This window comes from Lepisma saccharinum, chromosome 20 (genome assembly GCF_977018435.1).
Source record: "Lepisma saccharinum chromosome 20, izLepSacc3.1, whole genome shotgun sequence".
Taxonomy (NCBI): Eukaryota; Metazoa; Arthropoda; class Insecta; order Zygentoma; family Lepismatidae; genus Lepisma; species Lepisma saccharinum.
Window position 1 is genome coordinate 28035501 of NC_139248.1, and position 12287 is coordinate 28047787.

Below are 12287 nucleotides of genomic sequence, written 5' to 3' on the forward strand. Positions count from 1 at the left end.
TACAGCGCCACCGCTATTCGGGCGATTTCGTGCAGTTTGCAACTTTGTAACAAGTTTGAACATGCAGGCGCGCTCCCCGTCAAGCGGAATGCTGGCGTAGGTATTGTTCTAGGCCTATCGTCTATATATCAGCGTGTTCGAAATGGGCAAGGTGAAGGCACTTAGTTCCGATCTGAAGGATGTTATTATAAATTTGGCCCTTAGAGGTTATTCGTTAAGAAAAATTGGACATACAGTCAATAAATCACACTCCACAGTTCAATACACAGTAAACAAATTTAGAGAGGAAGATTCAACACAGAATGTGCCGAGAAAACCAAAAGAGAGACGGTTGAATAAACATGATGAACTCTTTATTTTAAAAAGAGTGCGAGAAAACCCCCGACTAAGTGTTCCTCAGTTACGACCGTTAGTAGAAAATGTTGCTGGCAAGATGATGTCCGATCAAACTATCCGACGTGCCTTGTGGAAGCATGGATATCATGGCAGAATACCACGAAAGAGGCCGTATGTAAATAAGGTGAATCGGAGGAATAGATTTCATTCGCGAAAGAGCACATCCACAAGGACCAGGAATTTTGGGATAGTGTCATATGGTCAGACGAGTTCAAGATTAATATATACGGGTCAGATGTTATAAATAGGGTCTGGAGAAAATCAAATAAAGACAATGATCACATTAACACAATTCCAACAGTTAAATACGGTGGTGGGTCATTAATGATTTGGGGCTGTCTGTCGTCCAAAGGTGTTGGTACCATCCAGTTTATTGATTGTATCATGGATGCATATGTCTATTTTGACATATTGAAGAACAATGTAAAGCAGAGTGCACAAAAAATGGACATGCCACCTATCTACACATCCCAACAAGACAATGACAGTCAGCATAAGGCGCGAGTTAACATGAATTGGCTAACATGGAATGTGCCCAAACTACTACAAACACCAGCTCAAAGTCCACACTTAAATCCCATTGAGCATGTATGGGCAATTTTGATGAGGCGAGTCCATAAAGCAGGCGTCAAGTCCAAACAAGAGTTGAAAACTGTTGTGCAAGCCGAGTGGAATAAAATAAGCTGTGAAACATGTCGGAAACTGGTTAATTCTATGAAGAACAGGTGTCAAGCAGTAATTAAAGCCAAAGGATATGCATCAAAGTATTAGAACTGTCATTAAATTTGCTCTGAATATACTTTTTCTTTTATATTATTAAGTGTACGATTAGAAAAGTTGTACAAAAAAGGGCATGTTTCTCTTTCAGTTTAATTTAATCTATTATTGTCATTGGTTATACAGAATTTGGGTAAGATTTTATGTTCGTAATGATATTAGTTATTGCATTGTAAAGAAACAATTTCAGAAGAGTGTATTTCCTTTTAGATATTAAAGAATTATCTTTGAAAATCCGTGTGTACGAATAAGAATGTTACATACTGTATTATGTTCTTACTACTCAGTCTCAGTAAGCAATTTAACAATAAATTTTGTATTACCATGAGAAAGTATTTTTTATTTCTAAACGTTAGTATATTTTACTAACATGCATAAGCCCGACCCTATGGCCGAGTGGTTAGCACATCGCGCTGCGACGCCAAGGGTCCCGGGTTTGAATCCCGGTCGAACTTGGTTGTTTGTGAATGTCCATTCATCAATTTCATCATTTCATCACTCATCCCCATCTTCGCAAATTAGCCAAGAGGCACAAAACGCGAAGTAAAATAAACTAAAATCAAATCAAATCAACTAACATGCATAAATACATACACATATGCTGTAACCTTTTTGTTGATGATACATGTTTACTCTCAAAAATAAATTCGTTAAATCACCCGTTGTGTAATATGGTATAATAAGGACGTTGGATAAAACTTTAGCTAAGAACCACCTAGTATTAAAGACAATACTCAAAATTGTATGTATTATTGTACCCACCTGACAGTAAACATTCATTTACTGTTCCAAAATTCTGTAAATAAATCGTGAGTTTTCCTTGCACAAAATTAAATAGCTATTCACTTCTGCATGCAAAACAAGAACAACTCATTTGTAAGCTGCAGGAAATATTTATTTTTATTCTACATAAACTAGAAAGCAGTATAGACATATAGATAGAGATTTCTACCTTTGCTTAGAGTTATCAAATTCAACCTGTCTCCTTTGAGATTTCTTCGAGGGAGATAAGTAATAAATAAATGGGCAAGCTATCTTACGCGATACTCAAAGAACTCTAATGCAGGGGTTCCCAAACTTTTTCGTTTCACGACGCACTTAGTGTTTCGAATACACTGTTTCTGGTTGGTTTCTTCCATATTAGACTTGTCATGAGGTATAGTGCATCTTACACATTATAACCTTTACAATTCTCTATAATGAACTTAATTTTTTTTTCAGACATTAATTTACGGACACAACAAATAAAAATTCACTTGTAGTATAAACTTAAAATCATTATGTTTCCATAGGTTAGTCAAAAAATAGTTTTGAGAGTACTGAAATTCATCACAATCTCCGATGATGCCTTAATGTTCTCTATCTAGAGATGGTCTTGGTGAAAGTCTTATTTCTTCACAGCAACTCTTTGAAACTTGATGTGCTCGAATATGCACGACGAAACACAGTACTATAAAAAAATGAAAGAGTACAAATACAATACTTCTTGAATTTATACCATCATTTTATGATTTAGATTCTGGTCATGGACTTATGGCACACGTTGTTAGGGCAGATCGTATTATAGTATGTTCATGATTTGGAGCGGGACCTCCGAAATATTTTGCGCCTCACATCGGTTTTCGTGACGTCACAGGATTGGTACAGTTTAATCCATTTGCAACATTTATCACAACGCACTATAAAAGGCTAATATTTAATTTCTGACTGAATCGTTCTCTCGTATACATTCAGAATGTTTGCTTCACCTCGAAGAACATTTCAAATTCTGCGTAATCTACCTCTATTTTTCAAATTACCAAGCAGGCGATATAAATAAATGTTACCCTACATTTGAAACTTACTCTAAATTCGTAAAGAATTACCACCGTTCGTGTATAATTGTTATTGAATTGCTATGTAATAAAAACTTGTGGTCAAAGTTCCGTATGCAAGATAACTTTGTAAACGTTTATGTATAGGAGAATGAGGAAAGAGCTTGCAAGATTGGAATTTCGTATCAAATAAGCTTTCCAACTTTGGAAAAAGCAATTTACATGTGTAGTTTGAATACATTTTTAATCCTCTATAAATTTGGTAAATATTTGTCTGCACTGTGTTTTGTTGTAAGTTACATTGTTTTAAGACAATTCTTCGTATTAACATTTTTGCGTACACACACATGTAGGCGAAGGAAGGAAGTGCACAAATAGTAAGGTAACAAACTTAACTAGCCTAATTTACTCGAAATACCTCAATGCTAAGAATGCCTTACTTAAATTATCCAACCTAATGCAAGCCTATGAAAGAGATTTACGATCACACACAAAATAAATCTTGTTTAGAATATTAACGAAAGCAACTTACTTTAATTAAAAAAATCAAAAGCAAGAAGCAATAGATCACAATAAACTTCATGTGCTATCAGGAGAGTATTCTTAGAAGATTTTCGTATTATAAAATTCCTATAATTTATATTCCTCTTCGGTAGACAAGCTAGATAATGGTAAAAATCAGAGCAAATACACGATACAAGTTGTTGCTCAGGATAAGGTGGAATATCAGCGTGTGTTTCATTAATCCCTAACAACGACAATTTACTTTTAACCGTACCTGAACATATATTGAAATGGATACCTTTAATGTTTGCTACACATGTACACATTTTTCTATAGTTCATTAACTACATCGCAATAATCTACCTGTTTCTGGCAAATTTTCGACAGAGAATATGACATCCATTGTTCACACAATGTAAAGTAGTGTGAACGGTGGATTAGGAAAACCAGTATTTACAAGTTCGCATCCAGGTAATCCATATTACCATACAGCTATGTTCACAAATTCTTAAATGTCGTACTTCTCACTGGTTGAACAAACATTTTTTGCACTAACATGTAATTGAATGTTATATGGCATACACATAAATTTACTTTAACTGATCAGAATGTAACCATGCTTAATTTGCGATAATAATTAATGTTCTGACTCTGAAATAAATACATTTACAGGAAATCTTTTTTTGAACAACTCGGTCATTCAAATACATGTATTTCTCCAAAACTCACGACTTATCTTTTGACATCATAAGGTCTTTTAGAATATCAGATTATGGCCAGTAGTATTTCGGAGGCCTCGTTTGACGGTGCTAGCAACTTCCGTATTCGAAGGAAGAGTTGTATAACAACTTCCGAATCGGCCTAATGATTTCCACAGTTGCTCTGGCTTATGGAACGTCTTACCTTTTAAGATTCAGTCATTTTTATAAGTACAGAAAGTATTTTACTTAATTTGAAATATGATACAACATATGACAAATAATTAAGTGAATCCGATTTCAATACAAAATTCTTTTTTGTAGTTTATTAATTTGATAAGAATCCAATACAAAAAAGATATTATTTTATCGCCATTCACTGTAGAAAATATCACATTTCTTATTTGTTAACGATTGGTTTCTATAACTTCAGCCATTACTGTCAATTTTATTACCCCCATTAACAAACAGAATTATTAATTATAACACAATTGCACAGGCCACAGAAGAGGTTTGTTCAATACGGTGGTACTGAATATATACGTATGTGTGTGTGTGTGTGTGATTCAGTACATCAAATGTAATTCCACCGATTGTCATATTCTAATACTAGTGATACATGCTGTAGTATTCTACATCAATGGAAGTATGAAGACAAGTGGTTGAAGAATGTGGAAAGGAATCCGTAAAATTAGAAACACGTACAATAATATAGAGAGTGACAACAATTAAAACTTTAACGTACAGGAAAATGTGAAAATAGAAGCAAACACAAGATCTATATGTAATTGGAACTCAAAGGTTCGATGTCAAACTTGCTGGTTTAGGAACCGTTACGATCGAAAACATACATATTTTCATTTTTGCAATTTCTCTGAGGAATGCTAGAAGAGAGAAAGAGATCCCGATTACTAGAATTAGGAAAGCTCCAGCGAGATCTCCAGCTTCTAATTGACGAAGAGTGTGATCATCAGAATTAGAAATCACCGAGTAGCTCCTTTGAGCATATGTTCGAACAACCTCCTCCTCCCAATGAGTTACAATTCCTGAATCGCCAAGGCGAAGGAGAAACTCATCGCAAATCTCAATAAAAGGGGAACCTCTATAAGAAATAAATCCGAGGTAATTTGTGAATGCGTTGTCCTTCATCATATGCAATTCTCTAACCACGTTCTCATCAAGGTATTCAATGTCGCAAGGGTACCCTGAAAGAAGCCTCTCCAAAATGATAACCATTTTTCTAGTTCCGGCTAAGGTATTCAACAGCTTGATGTCTTCAATAACTAGATGTCTCTCAGAAATCATTTTGAAAGCTAATTCATCTACTCCATCAAAAAGGAGTGTCCATTCTGGTACATTCGATCCCCATGGCAAACCGGACTCTACCAACTGTTCCACCGTATCAATGGGATTTCCAAAAACAGGAAACGTAAGAAACGAGACAAGGTTTGAATTATAAGCAGTTATTAATAATGTTGACGTCATCATCGACCAAACAATCAAGTGTCTTAAAGAGTAATGAGGCCCATCTTGAACACCAACTCCTACCAGAATGCAAATCGACATCAAGAAAATTTGGATGTAATTTCTGTCGTGTACCTGCTTGCAAGAGGTAGTGACTTTATGCTGAATAAGGTTGAAGACATATAAAAGTAAAGAAACAAAAAAAGAGAATATCCAAACTAAGATCCAAGTGGAATATTCGAAAGGTGTAAGGATTTTCCACAAATAATCGACTTGTTTAGGTCTTGGTACGAGAAATGATATACCGGTTTGAGTATATGGCATAGTATAATCCATATACTGATGGATTACTTTAATCAAGACTATCCCGGGGATTCCTATTTCGTATTGCATAGTTTTGAGCAGTCCGATGAAACTCGGAGACGATGCATTTTCCCAAGGTTCTCCAATAGGAACTTCTTTGAAATCCACATTCCACGTAAAATTGTACTGCCTGGAAAATTCCATCATTATTCTGTGGTCAATCCCTTCAAATGATCCATTCAATTCAATTGCAAAAGGTGAATATGGCATGGTGAATAGTTTTGTTTTTTTTCCTTCAAAATTCCAGAATGTCTTCCTGTGCGAAGCCATGTTCTTAATAACATTTTGTGTGTCATATTTAGTATTTAGTTTTAAAAGTTCTTGCTTCGTGTTGGCAATAGCCCAATGATTATCCATTGCAGATGTGTTGTTTTTGAAAGGTAAGACAAGCATGTAAGGAAACATTTTTACCCATCGTTTCTTAAAAAACGTTTCAAGTTGCATATCTGTACCCTTGTACAGTATTACAAAAACTCTTTGTTTTCTCTGAGTTGAAGCTATTGTGCTGCTGTAGACGTAGCGAAACACTTGATTTAAATTTTCTGTTTCAAGAATAAAAACCGTGCATCCTTGATCCATCGCGTTTGCAAACACTGATTCCATGTTGGTCTCCTTTGAGACGGATATTGATGGGATGTTCCACTTGCCGTAGATACTTACATCATGCAAGGAATGAGATGAGCTCTGGCCGAACACCACACAACGTTGTCCTGTGAGGGTTTCAGAAATCGTTGAACTCAACCATTGAAGCAGTGTCTCGGAATTCGCTTCATTGTTTGTCACGAATGCCTGAACAAGCTGGAGGAAGAAAATCCAGTTGTATAAGTAGATCTTCATGACGAGTTTTATCTGGAAAGAAAAAAGTCTTAATAATTTTAAATTGTATATGGTGACAAGGTGGTTCTGAAAATCGCAATGTGTTAAAATGTTTTGGCTTATTGTTATTGAACCAGTAATTAACTATCTCTTGTAAGAGATATTTCTTTGTGTGAGAATGACATATCTCCTTGTATTTGAGATATAGTCTGTACATAGTGTAGGGTTTTGGTTCATGTGTGCCAGTGTGATATATTTGAAGACAATTCGGTGAAGGATAGAATGTCCATTCATATATCTAAATTAAAAAGGTATTTTTTTTGCAAAAATAAACTTGTAAAATTATTGAATGTTTTGTTGGTCGTATGGTTCATAATAATCGAATAATAATACAGTGAAGACTGCATATCCCGGAACATCTATAAGAAGGAAACCTGTAAATACGGAAAAAAAGTTCCCAGAATGAACCGCGGAAACGGAACACCATTTAATGACCAACGAGATGTTTTTATTCTCAGTAAGACGAAAATTTCTTCCTTTATTTTTTTCGCTCGCAAGAAAACAGTGCAATACTATAAGTGGAACACGCCTCTGTTGCCACTCGCTTATCGGTAACATTGTCGATATTAAAGAATGCGATACAATACTCATAGCTGTTACGATTCCGTTTCTTTCTTTCATCTCTTACCCTCTTTCTCCACCGTTTCTTTGTCTATTTCCCCTGTGTTCTTTCGTCATCTTTCTATTCTTCTTGTTATCTCTCTTTGTTTCTTTCTTTTTCTTCACTTATCTCAATCTTTCTTCACCTCTCTTATTCCATCTTTCAATCTTTTTCTTTCCCTCTATGCACATCGCGCTACGACGCCAGGGGTCCCGGGTTCGAAAAGATACACGAGTGCGTACTGTACGTTCTTACAATACTGTAAAAAGTGTACCAACATGTTGTGTAGTTACATAATTGTAATCTCTGCTATGCTTATTGCGACTGTATCGCATTTTTATTCATGTACGTACATGCATTAGTATTCTACATTATAAGTAATGCGAAATGTAAATCTGTCTTTCCATTATTTCCTGCAGCGCTCTATATTGTATTTAAAGTCAACCCTGCGAAAGAAGGAAAACTGTTAAGACGGAAAATTTTGCTCGGAACCATCACGTTCCGGGATAGACAGGTTTTACTGTAATAATAATTCTAAGTGAAGTGGTCCAGCAATAGTCGCCTCAAATGTCCCGGATGTATCTGTAATTCAGAACTCATAACATATCTTTATGACGTTGGTTAAGTGGTCAGTGCACGATTGAATTATAATTGAAACAATGTTACAAAATCGAAAATTCAAAGGTGGTGAACGAAATTTTTATTGTAAATCTTGGAGGACTGAAGTTCCACGTACATGATCATGAAAAAAAAAAGGAATTAATAGATTAGTCGTAGCAAAGATAGTAATTTTCTTTTCAAAGGAAGTTGTATGGAAGAAAGTCGAAGGAATTGTGGTATATTTTCTCGGTATTATAAATGTAATCTCTGACATCAAGAGATAAATTATGTGATGATGATAAGGCAGAATATTGTTACAAAAAACACACTAAATATTATTTCTAGACATATTTTTTAAAATTTTATTTGTGTAAAGTTCAATTTACATAACCGCAAAAAGATATTATATTTTTAGGGTTGGTTGTCTAATATAATTTATTATCATATTTGACACGCACTTTTAGACTCTAACTGTCATAAGTTAGCTGATTTCCCATCATCGGATTTTTTAGGTTTTGCTTAACACGCAAGGAACAACAACTACTTTTATTACACTAACCTCTACAAGTGCAGAGAAAAATATGTGTTTCACTTTCACAAATAATACAATTCAGAAATGTTTTCAATTTTCATCTTCCTTGATCTAAAGAAACCTACACGCTTCCACAAATATTAAGATTAATCAACGTTAATCGCATAAAAATACTGAAGAATACTTAATATGTAACTTATAAATTGTTACATTCAATATTACTACCTTTTGCAATAAACTAATATCTTCATTATCACTTTATACTTTTTCATATCCCCATCTTCCAACTTATCTCTCTCTTTCCAGGTTAACATAAAGGTTGGTCGTCAACCAGAAATGTTCAGAAATGCATCATACTGTCAGGATTATTGACAAAGCCGTTACATATTCATTGATTAAATAAATACTGACAAAAATGTTTCACTGTTTCTATCCTTTTCTCACACACGTCGCTTTCTCTTCAGCACAGAATAGAAGCAATCAATACTTTTCTATAGTCTATTTCAATTTCACGTGCTCTAATTGGACGACAGTCCGTCTTCAAAGGAAACATGTTGATGAGGATATTTTTTTCATGGATCCCCACCCAGATCGCTTGCGTACATGTTCATGTATAGCTGGTCTAAATTGAATTTCACTAAAGTAGTTTTACTACACCTTGTTTCATTTGATGTTTGTTCTTTAGTGTCGATTTTCTGCCACTTTTGACTAATCGCGACTATGAGGCTGACAGATCGTTCGATGAAATTGATGAAGGAACACTCACAAAGAACACCCATGCCCGGGTCGGGATTTGAACCCGCGACCCCTCTCGTCGTAGCGCGCTGTGATGACCACATCTTGTTTCATGTTTGAAACAAAACGGACAGAGAATTCAATATTTTAGCTAGAAACGCATACCATTTCAAATTAAGCCTGTATAAATGAGAAGATTACCTTGTAAATTTTTGACCACATCTTCGGCAAACACTTTCGTTCACTGATGCTCTAGAAGTGTCTAGAAGGAGGGCCAATTTTGGACAGACTGTTGTTCACGTATGCCTCACATGTATCGCATATTGACCCGTTCACGGGGTTTTGAATTACTGACAGGGATCGACGGGTGAACACATTCTTGAAGTCAGACGATAGAGCGTTACGTGCTTTGCACAAATGGAGTATTTAATAGACATTTATTTCTCATTCCACGAGAAACTACACTTTTCCATTATAGTAATGGGTGGATATAAATAGTTTCAATGAGAAGTATAGTGTTTCTACATTCAGGAATACATCACTCCATCGTTGCGTGCAACATGTAAGCCCGAGTGCCGATAACAACGGAAGTTCTAACGATCAATGATTTTACATGCAAATTCTTCACTAACCGACTTATTTCATAACGAAATACGGAGTTATAGCCTTTCTTTCTTGACCTGGTTCGGAATTAACATTAACGGTTATTTGTTTTAATTGGGCTGCATAATATCCTTCCGATTGAAGAGCTGAAAGATAGCTATGAAATCTACGAGAATAGCAAAATTTTCGAAAAACTATTGAAAACGCGCATAGATATTTTGATATATAACTTGAAAATTTTGAAAATAATAATGTCAATATACAGTAAGATCTTTAAAAATATTAATTGACAACTGTTTAAATTCAATAATAAGGTAATTATTTTTCCCATTAGTTAATAACATTCATGATCAATAGTTATTAGTTACGAGGAGTATGTAAAAAAATGGTCGATTGGTTATGACAGAGAATAAAATCAAGCGAGTAAACTTTTATTTTGATGCTATACATGTGCATACCCTGGCTATTTTTCTACATAGTCACCATGACGCTCCAAGCATATTTTCTATTTCAAGTTCCAATAATATCCCTCTTTCATCATCTTGTATTTCTTTGGCAAAAATGTCGAGCTGCCTCTTTGTTCCCTTCCATATGCCAAAACAATCGTCCACATATCTGCAAAACAGAATTATTTTGTCACCTCCTTTTTCTATCACTTTCTTTTCCCATTCATTCATAACCAATTCAGCCAATGCTGGGCTTAGGCTAGAACCTATTTTCAGTCCTTCACTCATTAACATTATTTTATCTCCCATTATGCTGTAACCGTTATTCCAAATGGTTTCCAGCACCTTCACTACCCTTTCACTATCTCATTCTCCTATAATATCTTGTCCCATTCTCTTTTTAATAATGTCCAAAATGTGTCCCCTCTTGATGCTCGGGAACATACTTTTCACGTCTAAGCTAAACATTGTCGTCTTCATCTCATTTAACTTAAGTCCTTTTATGAGGTCTACTACTTGTTCACTGTTCTCAACTGCTCTGCTTTCTTGCTGGCTTTCCAAAGATACACAAAGAGGAGATAAAGTTAAGACCAGTAATGAACTGCAGAAACAATATTTTGGAACCCTTGGAAAAGAAATTAAAGAAAGTTATTGAAGTGTTGTTCATTGTGAAGAATTTTAAAACTTCTGTGATTCCCCTTATGCCATTCTTGCCGTGTTTAGGAAAATAGTGATGATTGGTTTTGTAATTAAGCCATGTGCTGTGAAAGATGTATTATGTCTTATGTCAAGCATAGTATAGAAGAGAATAGGAATTGGAATTCGTGTTTAACATATAGACATCTCGTTACAAAACTATTACATGCGTCAGTGACTGAATATCGTGTAAGATTGTGCTAGCTTGCCTTTATACCTTCTACACTGAATAAATATCATTCTCTAAGAAGTCTCAAAGCAGACTGGTTGAATTTGATCGCTCTCAATCAAAGGTAGAAACCTCTACATTTTGTGTGTAATTTAAATTGATGTAGAATGAAATTTAAGTTTAGTTGGAAAATTAATCTCTCTTGTATCCTACAAATTAGTTTTGCCTGCAATAGTGAACACTTATTATTATTTTTTTAAGGAAAACTTATAAATATTTACAACATTTTTGAATAGTAGATGATTTTCACAATGTACAAGGTAAACTTCGACGAATCAAATGAAAAAAAAAACGTGTGTAGTCAACTAAACACATTCTTACAGTTTAATATTATGTGGCTTCTTTCTTGCTCTGTATTTGCATAAGATGAATTCTCATTGTAACTCCGCAGTACAATATTTATTTTGTGGTAATTGTACTGCCTTACAGGTAGTTTGTTATTTTAGTGCAAGGCGAAGATATTCCGGTCTTATTTTGTTCGTCTCATTGCATATTACGTGGATCGTTAGCGTTCATGTTCATGTATAGCTGGTCTAAATTTAATCTCACGTAAGTAGTTTTACTACATCTTGTTTCATTTGGTTTGAGGTTTTGTTATTTAGTGTCGCTTTTCTGCCACTTTTGACTAATCGCGACCATGAGGCTAAGAGATGGTACGATGAAATTAATGAAGGAACAGTCACAAAGAACACCCATGCCCGGGTCGGGATTTGAACCCGAGACACCCCCTCTCGTCGTAGCGCGCTGTGATGACCACATCTTGTTTCATGTTTAATTACATTCCAACTAGTGGAACCAATACGGACAGAGGATTCAATTTTCTAGCTAGAAACGCATACCCTTTCAAATTAAGCCTGTATGCATGAGAAGGTTACCTTGTAAATTTTAGACCACACCTTCGACAGCCACCTTCGTTCACTCATGCTCTAGAAGTGTCTAGAAAGAGGGCAATT

At 35.1% G+C, this 12287-nt stretch overlaps 1 pseudogene; it reads right to left on the minus strand.

Moving 5' to 3' along the window:
* LOC146003402 (NADH-ubiquinone oxidoreductase chain 1-like) overlaps nt 1-9583 on the minus strand; it is an 89849-nt pseudogene extending 80266 nt beyond the window's left edge.
* Nucleotides 9584-12287: the final 2704 nt, after the last annotated feature.